The sequence below is a fragment of the Dipodomys merriami genome, unplaced genomic scaffold (assembly GCF_024711535.1).
Source record: "Dipodomys merriami isolate MVZ:Mamm:240054 unplaced genomic scaffold, mDipMer1.0.p SCAF_23, whole genome shotgun sequence".
Taxonomy (NCBI): domain Eukaryota; kingdom Metazoa; phylum Chordata; class Mammalia; order Rodentia; family Heteromyidae; genus Dipodomys; species Dipodomys merriami.
Window position 1 is genome coordinate 22,059,801 of NW_027203715.1, and position 26,910 is coordinate 22,086,710.

Consider the following 26,910-nt stretch of genomic DNA (forward strand, 5'->3'; position numbering starts at 1 on the left):
TTTTTGGTGTGTGTGTGTGTGTGTGTGTGTTTAAACTCTTTTGACCTTTTGGTCCTTTATATTGTTTTCATTTTTCTCTCTTTATTCTTTTTTGTTTGACTTAATTGCTGTTCTGCTCATCCCCCGATACATACCTGCGGTCGATAATTAGATGTTATTCTCCATTCTTTACATAATCCAGAAATTTATTTATTACTCGATTCAAAAGGTCTTAGGCTGAACTTCTTGAACAGCAGTATTATTTTTTTACACCAATATAATTTTCAAGTACCTAATTTTAATTTTTTTTATTTTTTAGTTTTCCTGTTTCCTTTCTATCCCTCCTTTCATCTCATCCTATCCTTTTCTTCTCTCAATATCATTTCTTTAAACTTACATAATTTTTAAGTGTTTCACTTCTTAAATTTAAATATTTGTTTATCAATTTCTTATTTATTGTTTAAAAAAATCTCTCTGTTATCATTCTGTCCAATCCATTTCCTGCTCAGACATAAGGACTTGGTTAAATTCACTCTTCTCTTACCTCTCCACATCCCTCTAATCCTATTTTTCTCCACATTTCTCCCTAAACCTAATAATTCCTGGTGTGTCAAATCATTTTTGCTTTTATTAGCCCATTAGTCCATGGTTGTTTGCAGTTGAATAGATTGTATCTGATGAACTAGATTGTATCTGCAACCATTTTGACTGTGCAACTACAGGACTCAGGTTGATGCTTGCCTTAAAATAGTGTTCTAGCGTAAAATTGGTTTTACTTTCATACCAAATGGGCAGAACAAGCGGGAAAACACAAGAAAAATGGCAAGTCTGGGTATATGAATTCCCAATCATGATAATCAGGTGACAGAATATTTAATGAATAATCCAGAGAAGAGTTCCCAAAAATCTCTACAAACACTAGTGGTAAACATGGTGAATGAATAGATTGAAAACTTGGAAAGGATTCAGTGTGAGCATGATAGAGAGCGAGAGGGGGTAAACCAAAGATTAATACAGGAATCTTGTGAGCATGAGGAAGCTACTCAAAGATTAATACAGCAATTGCATGAGCAGATTGAGAACAGTCAAAGAGAGATACAGTAATCGCATGAGAAGGCTGAGATCAGTCAAGGAGAAAGAGGAATTGCATGATTGTGAGGAAGCTAATCAAAGAGTAATACAGGACTTGCGAAAGAGGGTGAGAATAGACCAAGATCAATAAAGGCATTCATGGAATCCATGAACAGACAGCTGAATGAATTCAGGAAGACCACAAAGGGAATTCTCAGTAGAGCCCAAGAAAAGGACTGGGAGTCCAAGTAAACCATAACGAATCAACTAAGTGATTTGAGAAGAAATACTGAACGCCAAATTAAGGAAGTAAAGTTCATACAAGACCTAAAACAAAGCTCCAACAAAGATTTGGAGACATCAAAGCCAAACAATTAGAAGGAAAAGAAATTTTAAAAACCAAGTAGAAAGTCTTGACAGTCGGTTAGACCATGCAGAAGATTGAATCTCGGGGATTGAAGACAGACTAGATATTATAGAGAAAGAATGTATAACTATCCAAGACAAATCCTAGAAATATGATAGATCTATTCAACAATTGGAAGGCACCATCAGAAGACCTAATCTGAGGATAATGGGTGTAGAGGAGCACCTAGAGACAGAAGTTAATGGTTTAGGAAATTTATTTAACAGAATCTTAGTAGAGAACTTCACAAACATGCAAAAAACAGGCCTATTGAGATATAAGAAGCTTTTGGAACCACCAAACCAGACTTACAAAAGGTACTTAAAGATGTCCTACACATAGAAAACCAATAAGACCACAATAAATGCCAAGAAACAACATCTAAGGGAATAAAATTAGAACTCAACACAAAAAAGCCACCAAAGAAAGTCCTGTAACACATGGAGGCTGAACAACACACTGTTGAGTCACCAGTGGGTCAATGAAGAGATTAGAAAGGAAATGCAAATGTTCATGATATTCAAAAAAAATGAACACATAAATTACCAGCTCCTCTGGGACACAGGAAATGCAGTACTCAGAGGCAATTTTATACCTCTGAGTTCCTACATCAACAAATTAAAGAAATCTGAAACCAACAATTTAATGAGACATATGCCCCCCTTGAAAAAGAGCATCAAAATAAGCCCCAATCCAGTAGATGGAAAAAAATAATTAAAATTAAATCAAAATTAAATGAATTAGAATCCAAAAAAGCCATAGAAAGAATCAACAAAACAAAGCTTTGGTTCTTCGAAAAAATTAACAAAAATTGACAGACGCCTAGCAAATCTTATCAGAAAAAGAAGAGTACATGGAAATAAACAAACTCAGAGAGGAGAATGGAAACATCACCACAGAAACAACCAAGAACCAGAACATTATAAGGGGATACTTCTCAAACCTTTATGCTAATAAGTTTGAGAACCTGGTAGAAATTGACCATTACCTAGCAAATATTGATATGCCAAAACTAAACGAAGTTGAGTTAAACCAACAGGCCAATATCAAGCATTGAAATAGAAACAGCAATAAGAGAACTCCCATCTAAGAAAAACCCAGGACCAGATGGATTTACAGTAAAATTCCACAAGGCCTTAAAAGCAAAGCTCACACCAATACTCCTCCAATTCCTCAATGAAATTGAAAGAGAAAGTGCACTATCAAACTCATTCCATGAAGCCATCATAACCCTCATCCCAAAACCAGGCAGGGACTCATCAAAGAAACAGAACTATAGACCCATTTCTTGATGAACATTGATGCAAAATTTCTCAACAAAATTTTGGCCAATCGACTTCAACAATTCATCCAAAAAATCATATACCACGATCACACAGAATTCATTTCAGGGTTGCAAAGCTGATTTAATATATGCAAATCAATTAATATAATTTACAACAACAACAAGACCAAGGATAAGAACCACATGGTCATCTCAATAGATGCAGAAAAAAGCATTTGACAAGTTCCAAAACCCCTTTATGATGAAGGCTCTGGAAAAATTAGGAATCCAGGGAACATTTCTCAATACAATAACGGCTGTATATGACAAACATACAGCCAGCTTTATACTTAATGGTGAAAAACTAAAGCCATTTCCTCTTAGGAAAGAGACAAGGATGTCCAATTTCTCCACTTCTCTTCAATGTAATATTAGAATGTGTAGCCACAGCAATAAGACAAGATGCAAACATTAAAGGATCCAAATATGGAAAGATGAAGTAAAACTCTCCATCTTTTTAGATGACATGATCTTATATTTAAAGAATCCCACAGAATCCATTGCCAAATTACTTATGCTGATTCAAAACTTTGGCAAAGTAGCACGGTATAAAATTAACCCTCAAAAATAAATAGCTTTACTGTATGCCAACAACGAGAAAAGCATGGCTGACATAAGGAAAGCAACTCCATTCGTAATAGCCCCACAAAAAATAAAATATCTAGGAATTAGTTTAACAAAGGAGTGAAAAATCTCTATGATGAAAACTTAGAAAACCTGAAAAAGGAAATCCAAACTGAACTTAGAAAGTGGTAAAAACCTCCCATGATCCTGGATTGGAAGGATCAACATCATGAATCTGGCAATACTTCCTAAAGCGATGTAAAAATTCAATGTGATACCTGCGAATATTCCGACCTCATTCTTCAAGAAAATAGAAGAGGCAATCCAAAAATTCATATGGAACAATAAAAGACCCCGAATAACAAAAACAATCCTCAACAGAAACAACAGTGCTGGAGGAATATCAATAGCAAATTTCAAAATCAACTACAAAGCCATATTAATCAAAACAGCTTGGTGCTGGCACCAGAACAGATCTCAGGACCAATGGAATAGAATTGAAAACCCAGAAATTAACCCACTGACATATAGCCATCCAATCTTCGCTAAGGGAGCTAAAAATATTAGAATGGAAGAAAGACAGCTTCTTCAGTAAGTGGCTGGCAAAATTGCTTAATCACTTGTAGAAAACTAAAGCTAAATCCTTATATATCACCCTGGACCAGAATCAATTCCCAATGGATCAAAGACCTGGAGTCACAGCAGACACCCTAGGTCTCCTTGGCACAGGCTGAAATTGTCTTAATAGAGACCCAGAAACACAACAAATCAAAGAAAGGTTGGACAAATAGGATTACATGAAATTGCAGAGCTTCTGCATGGCCAAGGACATAGATAGCAAGATCAATAAAAATCCCACTGATAGGGAGAAGATCTTCACTAGCCATACAACAAACAAGGGTTTCATATCTAAAATATACCTGGAACTCACCAAAGCAAATCCAACAACAAATCCTCAAAGAAAGAAACAACTGCCCAAAAATAAGTGGGCTAAAGATTTACAGAGAAACTTCTCTGAAGAGGAAGGAAGGATGGTCAATAGACATATGAAGAAATGCTCAACCTCCCTAACCATAAAAGAAATTCAAATCTAAACAATATTGAGATACCACCTCACCCCAGTCAGAATGGCTATAATCAAGAACTCTAATAACAACAGAAGCTGGAGGGGATGTGGAGAGAAGGGTACCTTGCTGCATTGTTGGTGGGCGTATAAACTTGTTCAACCACTTTGGAAAGTAGTATGGAGGTTCGTCAAAAGACTCCACATAGTGCTCCCCTATTTCCCAGCTATCCCACTTTTGGACATTTACCCAAATGATCACAAACATGACCATACTAAAGCTTCCAGCGCAACCATGGTTATTGCAACTGTATTTACCATAGCTAAGATATGGAACCAACCCAGATGGCCCTCAGGAGATGAATGGATCAATAAAATATGGTATATATACACAATGGAATTCTAGGCCTCCATCAGAAAGAATGACATTGCCCCATTTGTTAGGAAATGGAAAGACTTGGAAAAAATTATATGAAGTGAAGTAAGCCAGGCCCAAAGAAATATAGGTCCCATGGTTTCCCTTACTTGCAAGAACTAGTATATTTGTGAGACAAGCAGAAACGGTCAGATAAGTTATGTTAGGCAAAATGAACCCCAAGATAAGGACTCAAATGGTTTTTTTTTCTCTCTTGCTATTGTTCCTAGCATATTTATAAGATGATTTCTTTGTTGCTTTGTAAGTCCTTCCCCCATGGTATAACCCCTGTTTTCACTGTATTTGATGTTGTTATAATTTGTGGAGGAGTAGGGAAAAACAAATTCTTTAAATAGGGATACAGGTGGACCCATTGCAACAATCAGATGTACAACACGTTATGTTAGCGCATGCATGGGTTGGTTAGGGGGGGAGATGGGAAGGTATGGTAAGGGAAAACAAAGGAGGAGGCAACAATGCTTGATAAGAAATGTAATCATTACCGTACTCATGTAATTGTAACCCCTCTATATGTATTTTCACAATAAAAAATCAAGAAATAATAAAGTAAAAATTAATGTCAATTTTTTGTTATTGTTGTTGGTCATGGGGCTTTAACTTTGGGCCTGGGCAATGTCTCTCAACTCTTCAGTTCATTGATACCACTGTACCACTTGAGCCACAGTGTTGTTTCTATTTTACAAGTGGGTTATTGGAGATAAGAGTCTCACAGACATTTCTGCCCAGGCTGGTTTTGAACCACTATCCTCAATCTCAGACTCCTGAGTAACTACGATTAGAGGCATGAGCCACCAAAGCCCAAACCATGTCAATTTGTAAAAAGCCAGCTTATTGTAACTTCTGTTTTTTTTCCAATAAACAATCTTACTTTTTAGCATTAGTTTATAACTATGAGTTATTTTTAGATGTAACTGTGAAATTTTTAATAGAATCAAACATATTTTTAATATTTCTCAGTACCTCACAAAATCCCTTGTAATTGACTTTCCCCAAAGTCAATTATTACATACTACATTACTCACTATTATTACACTCTGTATTACATATAGTGTGAAGCAAAAATAGTTTGGACCATTTCATTTAAATTATTAGATGGTATTTTAGCATTATAAATTCGCATCTGTGATTTTAAAAGAAGGAAAGAAGATTTTAGAGTTAATATAAAGTGTAAATGCATAGTGTATCCTAATTAAAGCAAAATTTATGAGTTCACACAGACAAAATTATTTTCTTTCCACTAAAGGCTTTGAAGTAATACTATTGGAAATAGTGACGTAAGAGGAGGAAGAATTCAAATGATGTCAAAGAATGTCTGTTATTGTGCTACCCCCTCCACTAACAAGACCTACCTGGTCCCAGATGCCACAAAACTTCAAGTATCTCTCTTAGAACTCTATTTGGAAAAGTTCTAAATCACTGATTATATATGTACTTTCTGTTATATGAAACAAAATATAGACACAAAACAATTGAAATAAAATGCACACATATGTTGAAGTCACCACAGCTGGAAAAACAACCAACAAAGTAGAACTCCCCCAGGAACAAAAACCTGTTGTGCCTGATTATTTTTAAGCACAAAAACCTCAAATACATGTTACCCTTGAGTAGATCCATAAAGATAACTGTCTCAGAAGTACGGTGGTGTTAATTTGTAATTAAATTCATCTAGATGAACCTAATATAGCAAATCACGTGAATGGATCAAATTGTTTTAAAGCTGCACATATTTAAAAGAATAAAATAACAAAAATCATCACATACTTAAAAAATTCAGAAATGCAACCAATAAGTCCAATAGTATCCATATTGAGACCTAAATCCTACTGATTTAACAAGAACAAAATATGCAAATAATAGAATCTGAGCCGTGTACCTGAGTGTACATAATTTTAAACTACTCCAAATTACACTTTGTAGAAGACTGAATGTGGGCTATCTGAAGGAAAACATCAACCCATGATATAAATGACATTAAAAATCTCATTAAAAGAGAGAAGTAGTTTCTGGAAAATGCTATTTTAAAAAGTAGTGGTCAAAATCTTTCTAGTACTGACAAAATTGCATACCTATTTAGTTATATCCAAAAATGGCACAATATACTCAAGCTGATTTGAAACTTTGAGAAAGTAGCGGGATACAACTGTAACATAATTATGGATGTGACTCTGGCATGGAATTAATTTCCTCTTTGATCTGACAAAAATATGTGAAAGAACAGAACTTCAACTAAATATCAAGACCTAACAAACATATAGCCAGAAAAGTCATCATGCAAGCTGTTTTGCAACTGGGATAAAAGAAATGTTATATACCGATTCTGTATTTATTGTAAATATTGTTTTGTTTCATATATTTCCTTTAGCTTGCATTTTTAAAACATTGTGTTAATGATGTATATCTTGGTAACTAATTTTGGATTCCTCCTTCAATTTAATTTTGAAAATAATATCTTACTTCAGTTCCTAACCCATGAAATGATGTTGATTACAAAACAACTGCTAATAACCACTGTTTATAATACACAAAATCTCATAAGCATGACACCAGTAAGCATTGATTAACATTTGATATCATGGTCTCATGACGGATGAAGCCTATCTGCCTGAGTATAGCTGTACCAAGATTCCTCAGCCTAAATTTATCCACTGTTAAAAAATGTTTATATCTTTATTTGTCACCCATTGTAGATTAAACCTGAGTACAAAGCCTAAGGAAAATGATAAGGTGAGAATATAGCTTTTCTAGATATGAAGTAAAGAAAATGCAGCATAGAGTAACTCACTGGTTTAAAGTCAACCTATTTCTCCAAAACATTCTAAGCATTTCCTTACTATGTGTATTATTCTCAAGAAGGGAATGGGGAATACAAGAAGAGGACTAACCTAGCATTATCTTCAAATACACATAAGTTGGATTTTCCTCTTTATTTTCCTATAAGCATTTTTGATAAAAACTGTTTGAATGATTGATTTCCATGTCTGGTATAATATATCCTAGTTGCATATTCCAAAGTACATTCAGAAAATGCTATATAGCAATTAAGTCCGGGCAGAAAAAATGGCATCTCTAACTATGTGACGCCCAATTATTAGCTATTTCATTATGCCCCAATTTAATGAATGTTATTGTTTAAATCTTTATAAAGTATTAATTAAAATCGATCAGTGTCCTATAAAATAATTGTATATAATTTTATCCTAGAATCATTCAAGAACTGCCCATTCAATCATGACATACATCACATTCCATTGGTATTCATATGGATAGGAATGAGTTTCTTAGGATTTCCTGCCTGCCATTTGGAGGTGGCAGGACCAGGATTCAAACTGTGGGCTCCAGCTCCCATTACTTCAACCCAAGGATAGGAACTTATCGGTCTGTCCAAGAACATCAGCAAGACCAATGATTAGGCAGGCACCAGTGGTTCTCAGCAGTCCTCCTTGATACTTACAAGGCTGTGATAGGAGGATCGTGGTCAAAGTCACCCTAAGTAGGGAAATCCTTGAGACCCCCTGTCCAACTTCATTGTCAACAAAGCCAGAAATAGAGCCATATGGCTCCAGTGGTAGAGGGTTAACCTTGAGCAAAAGCAGCTCATGGACTGTGCCCAGATACTGAGTTCAAGGTCTAGGACAGGCAACAAACAGACATACACAACAATCTGTGCAGACATCCCGCTAAAACTGGTCACCCTCTTTTCCCCAGCTGAATTGGACAGAGTTCCCTGGGAAAGGGGCTGGGGGAGCCACTGTCATCTTGACTTGACCCATTCTGCATGCATCACAGGATTCCGGCCACATTATTTCATGGTTCTTTCTGACCAATGGGATACAAGAATTGTATTCCATGATACCTGGTAGATGGACTAGGCTCTGTTAGCACACTTGGAGGCTTAGATCCACAGAGGGAAAATCATGCCACAGGAGAGGAGGGCCTGCTGCAGGCACCCGGGGCCACCTGGCAGCTCAGTGCCAGACTGAGTTGGAGCCACAGACCCTCCATCCCATGAGCTGACACCACAGCATGCATGGGGATGGGAAGCGGGACATATGTGCCTCTGAGAAGAAAATCTGCTTCATCCATGACCTGCCTGATGAGGTGGACTTCCAGAGTCCAGCAGGTGAGCACCACCATTGATGCAGCCAGCTGTCGGCACACATCCGAACCATTGAGGAGTCCCTTGTGGTATGTAAAGCGCAGATGTTGGTCCTGCATATGCTGTGTTGGGAGAATGCTGAGTGCAGGCACTGGCTGTCCCAGGAGAAGATGGACAAGAGGACAGTGCTGCAGGAGCTGCTATTGCTCCTAGCAGGGGAAGGCACAGACAGCAGTCTCCAGATGCCAGCACAGGCTGAGCCCCCCACCACCAACACTGCTTCAGAGGCCTCAGGGCCCATGCTGGGTGAAATGAGGGAGCAGCAGAAAGATTTTGAAGAATTGAAACTTGAAGACCGCATGGAAAATGCCAGAGGAGAGGTCAGGGTTCCCGACGCCAGAGTGGACTCTCCCCGAAGGAGCACATCCTGCTACAGATGCCCCACATCCAGATCTGCCCACAGCTCCCAGGCTCAGGGGAGGAGTGCTCCCTCACTTACTTCTATAGACCGATGTGGATGATGACTTTCTATGTGACATAATGACTCTCAAATCCTTGGCAGCCACCAGAAGTAGATGGCCAGGTGGCCTTCCCTGAGGCCTCCATCTGCCGGATGATGAAAAGGTTAAACTGGGGGTTAGGTAAGGCAGAGGATGCCAGGAGTTGGCCCAAACTCAAGGGACATCTAATGGCTCATTGGTGGCCAGGAAGGAGGCCCATGTTATGCTTATCACAAAGAATAAATTGTTTTCAAAACAAAAAAAAGGCCTCCAACAAAGATTTGTTCTTCCATTCTTGAGGCTTGAACTGAGGGCTTGGCCACTGTCCCTGAGCTCTTTTTGATCAAGGCAGGCGCTCTACCACTTGAGCTCCACCTCCCCTTCCACCCTTTTCTGTGTTGAATAGAACCCAGGGCTTCAGGCATGCTAGGCGACCACTCTACTACTGAGCCACATCCTCAGCTATGAAGATTCTCCCCCTTCACAAACCCATATGGCCATTCCTCAGATAAATAGTAAGTAGGGTCTAGAATGAATATGAAGCACAAGTCTGGTTCACACCAAAATACTGCCCCGCCCCTCTTCCCACACCCTTAGTTGAAGTTTCTCTTCTACCATTGAAGGATGAGAGAGGAAGAGGGGAGTCCCAAGAGAGTACAAACAACAGTGGCCCCCTGAGTCCCACATCCTCCCCCACATAAGTGGTCCTCCAGATTCTAATCTTACCTGACTCAATGTGGAGTCTACACTGTCTCCCCACCTCTGCAAGCCTCAGGATGAAATAAAGGTCAGCCCTGGCCTCAGCCCAAACCCAGGGTGGAAGCTTCTAGTCACAGACCCACTTCCACGTCTGACTGCCCCGAGTTAGGCCGGACCCACAACTCACCACTACATTGGCAGTGATGACCTCATGGATGGATTGCAGGAAGAAGTTCTATGGCAAAGAGTAGAAGCAGCAGTGTGAGCAGGGCAGAAGGAGGTGGGGAGATTGCTCGGGGATCTTCCTTGTAGCCCACCCATACAGCCAGAGCCATGCTGACCCAAAGCACGGACCAAGCCAAGGGGTGAGATGAGATGGAGGAGCATGGGACTAAAGGAGGTACTGCTTTGTCTTGGAGCACTTGAAAATTCCAATTATATTTGGCCCATGCCAATCTCAAAGCCAACACGCAATGCCTCTCCTTGTTGTTGTTGGCTGTGAGCATTGTCCCTGATCTCTTTTTCTCAAGGCTGGCACTCTACCACTTGAGTCACAGGGCCACTTTTGTTTTCTGATGGTTCATCAAGGATAAGAGTTTCACACACTGTCCTGCCCAGACTGGCTTGGCCCCGTGATCCTCCAGGTCTCAGCTTCCTGAATAGCTAGGATGACAATCATGAGCCACCAGTGCCCAGTATGTGATGCCTTTTGAAGGCATCTTGGCGAGTCTGTAAAGGAGCCCCAAAAGGCCTGGATAGACCATGACCCAATTAAGGAGCTTGAATAAGGGAAGGCTGACCTTCTAGCCATTCTGTTTCCCCAAAATTAAAGATGCCAGATGGTGTTGTATGCATCAAACACCTAGGCCAGCAGCCACCAGGCTTAGTGGGGAAAAAGTAGAGAATACCCTAAGATTGAAATGTAGAAATCTCTGATTTTTGAATGCATGTGGTGTGTGTGTGTGTGTGTGTGTGTGTGTGTGTGTGTGTGAACTCAGGGCCTAGGCTCTATCCCTGAGCTTTCTTGCTCAAGGGTAGTGCTCTGCCACTTGAGCCACAGCCCCACTTGCTTTTCGATGGTTAATTGTAGGTAAGAGTCTCAAGGACTTTCCTGCCCAGGGTGGCTTTGAAGCATGATGGGAGGCCCAGGGAAGCAAGAGTAAACACAACTCGCAGGTACAATCCTTATGGTGGGCCACTCCTGCCCCCTGGTGGCCAGATGCGAAACATGCGGCCCTGTGCCATCATCCTCTAGAGTTCAATTTGGGGAAGTGACCAGGGCCAAGCTGACTTTTGCTCACCCTGATTGCTGATGCCAGAGCAGGTTTGTTCCACCCTAGGCCAAGAGAGCTCCAGGAGGCCCAGCTTACCAGGGACACAAGGAAGGGAGAGGTCAGCGCCAGGCTGTGCTAAGAGCCTTTGCCCACGGATACCCCAACTTGGCCTTACTTATTACCATAAGACCTGTCAAAGAAAAACCCCCAAAAAACAAAATTGGAACAGTGCCTCCAAGTGGTAGAACTCTAGCATTGAACCAAAGAGCTCAGGGAAAGGGCCCCTAAACTTTGAGTTCAAGACCCCCAGCTGACCTTCCCCCATAAAACACAAGTTGGCTAAATGTGATCTAGTAGGATTTGTGAAGTGTTTCTGAAGAATGGTGATACTGAAAAAAGCACCCTAATTCTAATGACAGCTGAACTTGTGAAATACAGCTATGTGGTGAGTCCTTCAGAAGGCACTATTTGTTGGGTCCTTCCCACATGGGGGTTTTGTGCTGAGTCCTCAAAAAGGTGCTGTTTGCTGAGTCATCCCAAAGGGTGCTATGTACTGAGTCCATGAGAAGAGTGCGCCGACCTGGGTTTTTCAAAGGGTGCTGTGTGCTGAGTCCATTACACAACGTACTGTATGCTGCGTCCTTCAAAAGGTGTGGTGTGCTAATTCATCCTAAAGGGTCCTGCTATGTGCTGAGCCCTTCAGAAGAGAGGGATGAGACGAGTTTTTTGAATGTGTGTGCCAAGTCCTTTACACAGGGTGCTCTGTACTGTCCTTCAAATGGTGCTGTGTGCTGAGTTCTTCCACAGTTTGGTATGTGCTGAGTCCTTCAAAATTTTTCTGTGTGCTGAGTTTTTCGAAGGGTGCTGTGCACTGGGTGTTTCACACAGGGTGCTTCATACTCAGCCCTTCAAAGAGTGCTGTGTGTGGAGCCTTAACACAGGGTGTGATGAGTCTCTGGGAAAGAGTGCTACATGCTGAGTTTTTCAAAGCATGCCATGCATTAAGGCCTTTACACTGTGGGCTATGGACTCCCTCCTTCAAAGGATGCTGTGTGCTGAGTATTCTACCCAGGGTACTACATGTTGAGTCCTTCAAAGAGAGCTATGTGCTGAGTCCTTTACACAGGGTGCTTTGTGCTATTTTTGGAAGTGGGCTGTGTGCTGAGTCATCCCAAAGGGTGCTATGTTCTGAGTCCTTGAGAGGTAGTTATCCCCAACAATCACACACACACAAACACAAACACATATACACACGAATGTCACCATGCACCTGTTTGGTGTGTGGAGTGGAGGGGGATGGAGGAGAGTCTCCCCCAGCGGTGGGGCTGAGGGGAAATTTGATTCCCCGGGCCGGTAGTGGGGTTGGGGGGGAGTGCTGAGCTGAAGTAATGCTGCAATTGCCATGGTCTGGAAGCCTCAGGGCCCAGTCAGGGCTGCTGTGGCCACGGGTGGGGGGCGTGGCCCAGGGGAGGAGGGGACAGGACCCAGAGACCCACTTTGGTGGCAGCAATGGCCAGGGGCCCAAGGGGCAAGGGCGTGTGCACAGCAGGAGTGGGGTGGCCCAGGAGAGGAGTATAGGGCTGAGAGAGAGCAGAGAGAAGAGAGAAGAGTGAGCATGAGCACAAGCACCAGTGGAAATGGCTTCAGTGGCTGGTGGCCGCCCAGATCATAGTGTGGGTCCTGGCCGGGAACATAAAGCATGTGGAACATTCATGGCAGGCACATTGCTGCACACAGTCCTGCGGAAGCGCAGCAGCCATGGTGGCCCTGAGTCTGAGGTCCCAGTTCGGGGAGCATAGCACAGGCACTGGCTGCTGAGGCAGAGGCAGTGGCCAAGGGGAAGAGGCCGTTGAAACAGCGGCAGTGGCTGAGGAAAAAGAGCAGAGGCTTCCCACAGCCCCTCCACGCACCCGCAGATGTCCCCGCCCCCTCCCAGCAGCCCTGCGTCTCAAACATGGCGCTGCCGGCTGTGACCCACGGAGCCTCTTGCAGTCACCCGGCAGAGAGGGCCCACCCCTGGCCAACTTGTGGCCCGACTTAGTCACAGCCCCGGGTCCTCAGACTCTGGGTGCACACCTGGATTCGCAGACTACAGCTTCTCCCAGCAGCACACATGTGTGTCCGCCCTGCAGGCCCACACCCCATGACCCCTGCCCCCTGCGACGCCCCCTACTCTATGGCTTCCTCCCCACCCCCACTGACCAGCGCCTCTGGCCTCCCCTCTCTTGTCCCACCTGCACCTCCCCCGTGCCCTACAATCCTCCCTGGCTCTGCCACAAATGCACCCCAGGGGTGGGGGGTGGAGGTGGGTGTCGACCCGGGGATCCCACCCCATCCATAGCGGCCAGTGTCGCAGGAAAAGGGGAGCTGCAGGGATGGGTGAGGAGGGGCCAACACAGAGCCCCTGTCTTGGAGCAGTTGGAGCCACACAGCCGCATATCTGCACCCTTTCTCTCCTTGGTAGAAACTTGGTGGCTTTAGTCAGAGGTGGGAAGCAGCACCTCCACACCTGCCTTCTAGGGTCTTCTCCTTTTTACTGGGGAGGGGTGTGTTGGATGCAGAAGGTAGCCCCCCCTTGTGAGCCCTTGTCTTCTGTGCTCAGTGACCCTTTCACCTGAGGACGTTCCCAGAAAAGCCCACTAGAGAGGTGAGAGCACTGTGGTCAGCTAGAAGGTGGATATTTGGGAGAAAAATGTACCCCCTCTCACAAACATACACTCGGCCTGTACCTCCAACCCCAGCTGTCAACAGTTCTGACTGGGTGATCACATTTCCCAGCTCTGCCAACCTCTGCTAGTGCTCCCAGTACATGTGGTCTCCTCATCTTCCCCAAGAATCTGCCAAGTCACCCAGAAGTAACTAGGCTGGAAGTAGGGAGTCCATCCAATTATATAGCCTTTAGGACCCCATCAAAGTCCCCAACAATGCCCCCACCCCAGGTCAGACACTTTTCTGTAGGCACCATGACCCCTGCTTTGTTTTCTGTCCAGGCTCTGAAGAGCCACCTGTCTCCAGACTCCACCCAGTGTCCTGGCCTAGGGTTTTGGTGAATGGGGAGTCAAGGCTGGTTGTTCCCAGGGGAAAGGGTCTGGCCCTGAAGAAAGGGGGAGGCAGGGTGGTTCTGCATTATTAGAACATTGTTTCACTTGGGTGGGAGCACCTGGTTCTGACAAGGGAACCCCCATGCTTGAGCTGGTACATCATCCAAATGAGAAACCAACAAACTCAGGAGAGGCACTGCTCTGAGTCTGTGTGTGTGTGTGTGTGTGTGAGAGAGAGAGAGAGAGAGAGAGAGAGAGAGAGAGAGAGAGAGAGAGAGAGAGAGAGAGAGAGAGAGAGAGAGAGAGAGAGAGAGAGAGAGAGAGAGAGAGAGAGAGAGAGAGAGTTTGTCTTTCTCATTATACAGCCTGACTGTGCTCAGGTGAATGATCAGTTGGCAAATTGCTGGTGCTGCATGGATGAGTCTTCTGTCACTGGTTTGGATTTGTATGTGTTTGTGTTTCTGTGTGTGTGTGTGTGTGTGTGTGTGTGTGTGTGTGTGTGTGTGTTAGGAGATCAGGGAGATAAGAACAATGAAAATATATTTAAATCACCCTGTCTAAAAAGAGCAAAAGCATTTTATTTGTTTTTCTTTATTCATTAATGCCCAGTACAAGCCCAGCCACATTTTTTGTTTTCTCTTTCACTGTTTCATGGCTCCGTTAGGAAAGGTTATAGTAGATGATCCTTTCCACCTCTTTCTTCCGCTTTCTTGCAGCCCACAGTAGCTGCTGGGCCTACATGGGTCTCCTCTAGGAGGCCTGTGTGAACCACACACCAGAGTGGACACCTGCCCTTCTGTCTTCAGCCAAAAGGCTCGTGAGGCTACTGTGACCACAGCCGCACACTTCCAGACAGACAGTCTGCTCTCGTGTGTATAGTGGGAGGTAATTCAAGGTTGGGAATGAGTCTGCCAAACATAAACAGGGAATGAGATGGGGGGAGTAGGGCAGGGGCTGTGACAAACAATGTGACAGGATAAGAGGGTTCATCACAACAAAGATGAGAGGGGAATCTTATCCAGGGTATTGACAGTGTCCGTGGGCATCTGGGCAGTGGGCTCCGGGCCCCCAATGGTGGCATGGATTCCCTCCTGGGGCAGTGCACTGGTGGGCAGTCCTCCCTGAAGTCCTGTAAAGTCCAATCTGTGTCCTTCCTGGGCTGTTTCCAGCTGGTCAATGGTAGGCAAGTGTTTTCCCCCTGCTGGAGTCTGCTTGGGATCAGGACATGGCAGTTAGCTAGGGCTCTGTGAATGCCATTTTCTGTAACCTGCTGTAGGCTGTCTGCAAGGAAAAAGGGGTCTACTGACTTTTGAACCCATTAAGTTTGATTGGGACAAGTGAAAAATGCCAGCTTTTCAGAGATTTTTCTTGAAGCTGGCAATTTCTACTAATGCCTGGGATTCTGGGTCAAATTAGATGGACCATTTCAGCCACCCAACAATGATATTCAAAGCAGCACAGGCAGAGTTCCCAAGCCAGATGGTATGCTATGAATGTGGTGCCTTGACTGCCTTTCTCTGGCAGCTGCTGATTCTCCTCCGGCTTTCTCTAGGGTGATCACCACAGGCGAGGATGTCATGGGGAGCAGAGATTGTGACCTCGCCATCCACAGCCTGCCAGCTGTGAGCAGAGACAATTCCCAGCACCTGTACTGGACTCTGGGAGATTCAGAGACCCAGGATGCCTCAGGGATCCTTTCTCTGCAACATGAAACATGGGGGCTGGATGTGGTGGACCATCCTGTCTGACCCCAGGGAGTGGAGAGGAGGCCCCTTGAGCCGGGCGTTCACCTCAAGGCAACCTTATTCACAGCTAAGTGGGGAATTGAGTGCCACAGAGCTGGTCAGTGGCTGGACAGAGATCTTTGAGAAGATAGGCATCCCAGAGGCCCCTTAGAAACAAAACAGTTAAGTGCGGTGGCACCAGGAGGGTGGGAAGGGGGAGGAGGGAGAACTGTGGGAGAGCTACATCAGGCTTTACCTCCACCCAGGTTGCTTACCTGAATTGGATGGGACTTTTCTGTAGTATTGTCGTAGGCAGATGCTCATTTATTTATCCAACAAACTGTTACAGTGAGTGCCAGGTCGGGAGGGGGGGGACGGGTCATAGACGATGAAAGGTTCCAGTGCTGGTTCCACAGCACATGAAGAAATCTTGGTTTGAGCTGGCTGCTGGTCCTTCACACCTGTCATCCTAGCTACTTAAGAGGCTGAGATGGGAGGATTGAAGCTTCAGTCCCAGGCAGGTGGCTCAAACTGTAGACTGTTGGTTTTGAGTTAAAAAGGCTCGGGGACAGCCGGGTGCTGGTGGCTCACGCCTGTAATCCTAGCTACTCAGGAGGCTGAGATCTGAGGATCGCAGTTCAAAGCCAGCCCGGGCAGGAGAGACCGTGAGACTCCTATCTCCAATACACCACCAGAAAACCGGAAGTGGCTCTGTAGCTCAAGTGGTAGAGCGCTCGCTTTGAGCTGAAGAGCTGAGGGACAGCGCCCAGGCCCAGAGTTCAAGCCCCACAACCTACACAAAAAAAAAGGCTCAGGGACAGCACCCAGGTTCTGAGTTCAAGAGGAGGAGTGACACAAAGAAAGGAAAGAAAAAGAGAGGAGGGAAAGATGCAGGGAGAAAAGGAGGAAAGGAAGGAAGAAGGGAGCATGCAAGCCTTGGTTTGGAGTCCCTGGATAAAGGGAGCCAACCATTCACAATCTCCGTGGGGACAGTTTCAGAGCCTAAAGCCAGTATGTGGAACCAAGCCACTGACTCCTTCATGACATCAGCAACTTCATGCCATCCATGATCTGTGTGGTGGCCAACTGCAGAGGGAAACAGCCTCAGGTAGACCCTAGGGCTCAGGGTGGGTCACTGAGTTTCAATCTCCCCTGGCATACCAAGTTTATTTTCTGGTCAGATAAGAAGAAAGTGTCCAAGGGCTAGGGAGGTATAGGATGAGGGAGTGTCAACAGAGGGATGGCAAGGGATTAGCAGGAATTTGACAGGTAGGAAAATCCCAGATCAGGTGTGTCAGGCCATTGGAACCATGACCTCACTGGAAAACCTAGACCATCAGTGATACAGACTTCGACCCAGCCACATGGCTATTAAAAGTCCTGGCACTCAGGGTTCACCATTGACAACCTGGCTGTTGTCCGCTGCAGGATGCCTGTGCAGTATATCCTTGGGGACTGGGACTTTTGCTGGCTCAATCTGAAGATGACACCCCCAGTGTTCATTCCTCGAGCAGAGACAGAGGTAAACATGCCACTGTCACAGGACAGCCAGGGAATGAGGGCGGGAGTCAGACCCGTGTTGCCCAGAGACTTCCTCTAGGCGACTCTAGGGCCCCATGACTGCCATTCTCAGAGGTAGAGGTGGGTCTCTTTGCTGGCTCAGCCTTTAGTCTAGATGGAAGATGTGGGATTCAGAGAGGGCTGACTGAAGGTCGAGGCTGGTGGGAAAACCAGAGCCACTGGGCTCTGAGCAGGATTGGTTTTTTTTGAGGATACTCACAACCCAGGAAAATTCCTGGGATGGATTGGCCTTTTTCTCCTTCCTGAAAGAGAGGGACCTAGAGCTCTCCAGTCTCTATCCCTTGGCTGAGAAATCCTTTCATTCCCATATCCTGTGGTTGGATAACTAGACCTCACCTGACTGCCCAGTGTCGAGGCAGGACAGCGAGAGATGTTGAGTCCTTGATGAGGTCACGTGATCCTAAGTATGAGATTGTACTTGAACGTCCTGACTTGGTGCATGGTTAGTCCCGTCTAAGACTGCCATGACCTAGGACATAGAATCTAAAGAATCAGAGCAGGATAGGGTCTATTCTGTGAGTCTTGAGTATTATGTGTGAGCTTTGAGCTCCTGTATGCTCACCTGCTTCCCTTTCTTGGGTGGGTCTATGCTAGAAAAAGCTTAGAACTAGGGTCTGTGTCACATCCCTTGTTTTATGCTCAAAGCTAGTATTCTACCATTTGAGTCACAGTTCCACTTGCAAAGTTTTTGGGTGTTTAATTGGAGATAAGAGTTCTCAATGACTTTGCTGCCAAGGGTGGCGTCCAACTGCAGTCCTCAGATCTCCGTCTCCTGAGGGGATAGGATGACAGCCATGAAAAAGCATCTTTGGTCGGGTGCCAGTGGCTCATGGCTGTCATCCTAAGTACTCAGAAGCTGAGGTCTTAGTATCACGGTTCAAAGCCAGCTTGGGAAGGAGAGACCCTCAGACTCTTCTCTCCAATAAAGCACCAGAAAACCCGAAGTGGTGCTGTGGCTCAAGTAGTAGAGTGCTGGACTTGAGCTGAAGATCTCAGGGAAGCACCTAGGCCTAGAGTTCAATCTCCACAACCAACAAAAAGAAAGTAATGCATCTTTGCCTGCAAAGGACGGTGGAGGTATGTTTGTGTATGGGGGGAGGGATGGGAGACACCTAGCGTCTTCGTTTTAAATGGATTGTACCAAACTCTTAGTCCATGGCAGCCCATTCTTGACCACAGGTGAAGCTCTGTGTTGGATATCGACCATCGGACCTCAGTCTCCTCACGGGACAATTGTGAGGAAACAAGGGATTAATACAGAGGGATCTCTCGAGCAGGACCAGCACAGAGGGAGCATCTGTCAGATACGGTTCTCAACAATTCTGTGCACATATGACAGGAAGTTACCCAGAAAAGGCTCAGATTGGGTCTGTTATTAATCATGCAACAGGTGTTGGATTATGAAATGAAACATGGCTGTCTTTCATCATTACCCTATCTCCATGAGGAAGGGGATCCTTCACTGCATTCAGTTTTGCAGCTGGGGAAAATGAGGCATGCAATAGCCAGGTGACCTACTCATGACCCCCAGCTGACAGGAAGCTTGACCTGACTTCTCTGCCATGCTTCCTAGGACAGTGGGTGTTCTTCAGTCCACTTCTTGTGGTGGGAAGTCCACTTCTTGTCACTCGTAGGGCTTGAATTCTGGGCCTGGATGCTGTCCCCGAGCTCCTTAGATCAAGGCTAGCAGTCTGCCACATGACACAGCATCACTTATGGTTTTCTGTTGGTTCTTTGAGGATAAGATTCTCACAGACATTCCTGCCAGGGACCGCTATGAACCATGATCTTCACATCTCAGCTTCCTGTGTAGTTAGGATTATATGCCTGAGGCACCAGCACCTGGCTTAAGTGTAATTCTGTCCCTCTCTTCCTCTCTCTCTCTCTGTCTCTCTCTCTCTCTGTCTCTCTCTCCCTTTCACTCTCTCTCTCCCTTTTGCTCTCTCTCTCTCCCTCTCTCTTTCCCTCTCTCTCAGGAATTGGTTGAATGGGTGCTGGAGGAGGTGGTCCAGCATCCCCATGTGCCTGGAACCCAAGGTGGCCCTCTCATTCTGGAGGTGGGCTGTGGGTCAGGAGCTGTTTCACTCAGCCTGTTGAACCAGCTTTATGAGGTAAGCCCCTCTGTACCCCGGCTAGACCGTGATGGTTATTCATTGTCCATCCCATGAGTCCTTCCCCACATCCCTCTGCTACACCATTGAAGGAAAGTGGATGAGGAGGTGTTGCCTTGTCCCCCTGCCTAGCACAATCCCATGCCTCTGACCCATACCCCCACCTATCTGGCTAGATCCTGGCTATAAGACCATGAAAACACTCCATGTCTACTACCCTTTGCTGCGGAGTTTCATTTCGGTGAGGGGGGGGGTGCAGAGGAAAGACCCAAGACCTGATAGCTCCCAGGGGACATTTGTTCTTGTGACAGCCAAGTCATTGCTGTGGATAAGGAGGAAGCCTCCATCAGACAGACCCAGAACAATGCTCAAAGATAGGTAGGCTGTTGAATTATCAAACCCACTCATGTCTGCTTCCTACTCCCAACAAGGAGGTGCAGTGTGGGTGGCCCGGCACTGGGCCTAAGGGATTATAAATGGATGGTGGCAGTCAGGAGCTCATGGCTCCCACCCATCATCCTGGCTGTTCAGGAGGCTGAGGTCTGATGGTCATGACTCAGAGCCAACCCAGGCAGGAAAGTCAGTGAGATTCTTATCTCCCATAAAATATCTCCCTCCCCAAACCCACACACAAGCCAGAGGTGGTGCTGTGGTCAAGTGGTAGAGCCTCAGCCTTGAACAAAAGAAGCTCAGAGATAACACCCAGGCCCTGAATTTTAGCCCTAGGACCAACACAATCATAAAATAAATTAACAGTATACACCTTTTATCTGACTACCAAGAAAGATGGATTCCGTATTCTTGCTGGTACTTGTAGCCAAAGGTAAGGGGCTCCCCTTGATGTTCCCCTAAACCTCTCCTTCTTTCCTTTATCTGTCCAGGCTTCGGTTGCAGGACAGAATTCGAATCATCCTCCTGGATGTGACCTTAGGTACCCTCTCCCACCCACCTTCCTTGGGGTCAGGATTCTGAATGCACTCCCTGCTGGAATGATGAGACACCGCAGAGTTGAGGGTAGGTATTCCCAACACTCACACACACCCACCCCCCACACACACACAAACACCCTTAAGCCAATTCAGACTAGCCTATTCCAAAGACACTTTATCTCCTTGGATTGACTGACTTAGGAGTGGATTTTGATCCCCTGTAACTGATTATTTTAACTTGGGCTTGCTAGTTGACAGCTGATAAATAGGAGCAAAAAAAAAAGCCTTTGGTGCCCGTCACCTGGGGCTGAGGCTCATGCCTGTCATCCTGGCTACTCAGGAGGTTGAGATCTGAGGATCATAGTTTGAAGCCAGTCATAAGCTGGAAAGCCCATGAGACTCTACTCTCCATGGAACCACCAAATAGCAAGAAGTGGAGCTGTGGCTCAAGTGGTAGAGCACCAGCCTTGAACAATAAAACTCAGAGAGAAAGCTCCAAGATCCTCAGTTCAAGCTCACACAAAGAAATGGCCCCATCTTGTTGCCCACAGATTGCCCGGGCCTTGACCTCCCTCTCATGGAGTGTGATACAATACTTGTCCCTGGGTGGTATATCAGGGCTGTCAGAAATCCGGTGCTGGAATCCAGGTCTTCCCTTTTGTGTGCTCTCAACCCACACTGAATGGAAGACAGAGTATGACAAGGCCAGCAACCTGCACAGCGGAGACTCTCCAGCTCTGCCTAAGTGACCGGAATGGGCTTCTTGGAGGCAGAACTTGAAAAGTGGTTCTTGCTTAACAAGGAGGATCTGACAGGAAGCACAGAGATCAAAGGTGCTGAATATGATGGACAACATGTCCAGCCAGGGATGCTGGTGAGAGACTCAGTATAGATGTGTGAGACTTGGTATAGATATGTGAGATTGTCCCGAGACAGGCCTGAGGGGTCACAAAAAAAAAGCTATCCAAGGCTGGGATTGTGTGTTAGAGGTAGAGTGCTCATCTAGCCTGCAGGAAAGCATGGGTTCTATTCCTAGGTCCTGCATACACAGAAAAGGCTGGAAGTGGCACTGTGGCTCAGGTGAAAGAGCGCTCCCCTGGAGACAAAGAAAGTGGGTGACAGCGCCAGGGCCCCGAGGTCAGGCCCCAGGGCTGACACCATAAAACAGTTCTCCCAGGGACCTTGGTGACAGGTGGTTGACTATGCCCTAAAGCTCTTAGTAGATCAATCCATGCTTTCTGTCTCCATTGACAGAGGGGAGTTGGACACTCCTTCTCCCCTGGGCACCCCTGGATCCAGTTATCACAAACCTTCCCAAAGTCTTCCACTGGGACATAGAGCAGCTGGCCCCAGAAATCCTCAGATACTGGTTGGGTTGGGCAGGAGGATATAGGGCAGGCCCCAGAACTCCTAGTGGGTCTGATCTGCCCTGGATGACCAGGCAATCTGGAGGAAGCAGATGGGAGCTTAGAGATGGCTAGTGGTGTGGAGGGGGCCCTTTAATTCCCATGGCCCCACCCAGATTCTGAGCCTTCCTTTGCTCTCCCTGATGGAGGTGGAGGGGTGTCTAGGTGGTAGCATCTAGACGAAGACTAGGTGGAAATTCTAAAGGACTAGACACCTTACGCCATAAGCTGGTGTCTCATGCCTGTCATCCCACACCTGCCATCCTGGTCACTCGGGAGGCTGAGATCCAGAGGATCTGTTTTCGAAGCACAGGCAGGAAAGTCCCACAAGAGCTTCATCTCCAATCTCCAACCGGAAGTGGCACTGTGGCTCAAGTGGTAGAGCACTGATCTGGAGGAAAATTAGTCATCAGGGACAGTACCCAAGCCCTGAGTTCAAGCCCCTAAACCAAAAAAAAAAAAAAAAACAAGAAAGAAAGAAATACACCCCTTCCTTGCTTGCAATAGATGGTGAAGTAGTGGGGTTGCTGGGATTGAGAGACCAGATGATGGCCTCACTGTACAGACATTTCTAAGAATTCTCCAGGTTTGCCCCAGTGTGAAGCCATAGCAGGGTGGGCGGTGCCTTACCAAGAACTCCAGAGGTCATGGCCTGTGGCAGGCAGGGAGTGGGTGAATGGGAGCAGGGGTGGGATGGTAGTGTCAATTATATGCTGTCCATCCATGGAAGAATGGTTTTGGATGCTGGTGACAAAGTCTGAATTGAAGGATTGCCTGTGGTTTGTGGCCTGATGAGTTGGGTTTCCCCTGTGTTTAAGAAGGAGGCTGAAGCCGGTCCCTGCCGGTGGCTTATAATTGTCATCCTTGCTACTCAGGAGGCTGAGATCTGAGGATTGCGGTTCAAAGCCAGCTTGCACAAGAAAATCTGTGAGACTTTATCTCCAGTGAACCACCCGAAAGCCAGAAGTGGTGCTGTACCTCCAGTGGTAGAGCGCCCACCTTCAGCTGAAGAGCTGAGGGACTGCGTGCAGGCCTAGAGTTCAAACCCCATGACCTACAACCAATAATAAGGTAGCTGAGTTTTCTGCATAGTGGTTTGTACAGTTAGGAAATGCCAAGATGTGTTATGAGCCATTCCAGATGTGTGAGATGTCCTGAGATTTGTCTACACTTGGTCTGAGGATGGTAGTGACATCTTGGGGGTGGGATGTTCAGGGTGCTCAGAGACTGTTAAGACCTTGAGTTAACATTTTGCTATCGTGGTCTCAGCACTGATGAGGCTTATCTGCAAGAGTATAGTTGTACATAAATTCCTCAGCCTAAATTTAGCCACTGTTCAAAAATGTTTATATCTTTATCTGTCACCCATCAGAGCTTAAACATGAGTATAAAGTCTAAGGAAAATGATAAGGTAAGAATTTAGCTTTTTTGTATATAATGTAAATAAAAATACAGCATAGAGTAACTCATTGGTCTAAAGTCAACCTATTTCTGTAAAACATTTAAAGCATTTCCTTACAATGTGTATTATTCTCAAGAAGGGAATGGGGAATGTGAGAAGAGGACTAAACAGGTATTGTCTTCAAATATACATACTTTGGATTTAGCTCTTTATTTTGTTATAGGCATTTTTGATAAAAAAAAACTGTTTGAATAATTGATTTCCTGGTCAGGTATTATATATCTTAGCTGCATAAACCAAACTACATTCAGAAAATGGTCTATACTAATTAAGTAAAGGAACCATATTCAATAAATAGCAAAAAGTATATACCTATAGGGTAATATTTTGAAGAGTACATTGGAAATATTCTAATATAATAATTAAGTTGAACAATTTCACATTGACAGTAGTTAACTGGAATAATTTAAATGAACAAAACCTATTTCTCCTTTTACTTTATCAGGGAAATATCTGGACAAAAAATGGAAATTAACATATGAATCTATAAAAACTGGAATTAATTTTTGCCTTTTTATTAGCAAATATTAATTTCACAAGGTATTTTATTGTGTTATACACATATGTCCATATAATGTAGCTTGCTAAATTTTATTCCTTTTATTAATTTCATTAGCCTATTTTTATAGTTATGTTTTATTATGTCATCATACTAACTTATGAAATATTTGAACATATTTACTCCACAGCATTTCTCTTTATCTCCTCTCTTACTTTTTTCCAAATTTAATCAGTTCTATCTATTACACCTGGGTCATTCATTTTATTTTCTGGGTCTAGAGTCTGCATATGAGAAATCTAGTATTTGTTTTTCACAGAATGGCTTATTGCTTTAATATGAATGTTTCCAGTTCTATTTTCTTGAAGATAATATGATTTCATAATTATGTGTGGCTAAATAGTACATCATTGTGTGTATATACATACATATATATATATATATATATATATATATATATATATATATATTACAATTTCTTTCTTCAATGAGTGATTAAGGAACATGTAGGTTAATTCTCTAGTTATTTATTTTTTATGTGGGAGGAAGAAGGATGTAAATAATGATGCTTGGAATGAGAAACATGCTCTTTAGGCAGGCACTCTAATATTTGAAACATTCTCTCAGCTGCTCTTTCATCAGTATTTCAATAGTGTATTAAATTTAAAAAATAAAATTTAATTACTTTTGCGAAGGTGTTTTTTCAGTATCATATTATTTTTTATTACAGTGTTATGTTTACTATGTCATGTGAGGATGAAAATCTAGGCATGTTTGTATATGTAGCTGACTCGAAGGAAACAATGTTTACGAGATACAGGATTCAAATAAATGTTTGAGACCTGTAAGTTGCTAAATTGATGTAGATGTCCAGTTTGTGGTGTGTGATTTCAAGATCATATTTTGGTAGGTTTCATACCAAGTAAGTAGGTGTTTCTAATCCAAAATTGTAAGGAATAAAATAATCATTGTCTTGGTACTCCAGACATTGTAATAAGTGGAAAAAATGATTGAAAGTATGATGGATCAGTAATAAGCCTTTAGACACACTACATTTTCCCCGAAATCTTCAGATGTACTCTTTGGACATTAATTACAAATATATTTATAAACATATAGATATAATATGATCTTATATATAAATATATGTATATATTATAAATATATCATATATATATTAAATGTATATCATAAATATTGATTTATATTTAAATGTAATTCATCTCATCATTTATACATATATATATACATACATATATATATATACATACTTTTTTTTTGGTCAGTCTTGGGACTTGAACTCTGGGCTTGGGTGCTGTCCCTGTGCTCTTCAGCTCAAGGCAAGAGCTCTACCACTTGAGACATAGCTCCACTTCCAGTTTTCTGGTGATTTATTGGAGATAAGAATCTTATGGAATTTCCTGCCTGGGCTGGCATTGAACTGTGACCCTCAGATCTCAGCCTCCTGAGTAGCTAGGATTATAGGCATGAGCCACGGGCTACCGGCTATATTTACATCTGAGATTTGTTAGTGGGACAAAGGGTACAGTAACTATTGTTCTTATTGTGAAATGACTTCACACTGACAGGTATAATTATAAGAAAAACGATAAATATTCACAGTGGCACAAAAATCCCTTAGCTGCCTAGCAAGACAGCATGTTTTTCCAGACACTGCATGTGGTGTGAGCGGTTTGCAGCCCAAGCGACTGTAGAAGATATTGGACTCTAAACAAAACTGACAATTGCATGAACCCAGTCCTCTATGACAGATTTAGCCAGGCCTATCTTTGAGATTCTTGTTAGGGACATGATGAAAAATTTATAGTTTAGTTGTAATTACAGAACTCTTTTACACATGTCACTCAGCCATTAACTATATTTAACATAGTTCCTTTTGCTCTAACTTATATTTTCATGGCTAAGGAAACTGCTTTTTGTTTGTGAAAACTTGGATGTTCACAACATAGACATGGGTTTTTAATCCTTTTGAAATTACTGTCTGCATAGAGTTCTATGAGATGAGCTTCTCTTTGCCATATCATCGGAATAAACTTACTCTGATTCAAACTTGGACCACAGCTACCTTGTTCTCTCTCCTAGAAAACCATCTGTATAGACTTCTTTATGTGTAAACAGACCCTCATTTACTTGCAAAAGTCTGTCAGTGAGTCAAACCTAACTCACACAAGTGAGGTGAATTCCTCTCTCATGCTTCCTTTACATTAAAAATGGTAAGAACTGTTCAGCAATGCACATACTTTTTAATGTGAAGTGTGACTCCTATTTTCCATAATGTGAATCAAGCAGAGGAATCAGTTTAAGATGTGAAAGAGACTTACAAAGAGTCTTGGACCTTGAACATTTCCCTGGGTATGAATTTTTGGAGAAATATCCCTTTTCAAAGACAAAGGACTCAGTTTTTTTTTATATTGTGCTGGTACTGGGATTTGAACTCATGGCCTTGAGCTCTATCTGGGCTTTAATTCTCAATGTTTGCTCTATACCACCTGAGCCACACCTTCACTTCTTCCTTTTACCACAAGTGGAGAAAAGAATGTCTTAGGTTTATCTACTTAAAATAGCTTGGAATTGCAATTGTCAAATTTGAACCTACTGTGTATCTAGGTGTAAGCCACTGGTGCTGTGCTAGAACTCACTTCTTAAGAATAACTAATCACAAAAAGAGGAGAAATAAATATTTGTTCAATTATTTATGTGTTGTCTGATAAACCAAATCAC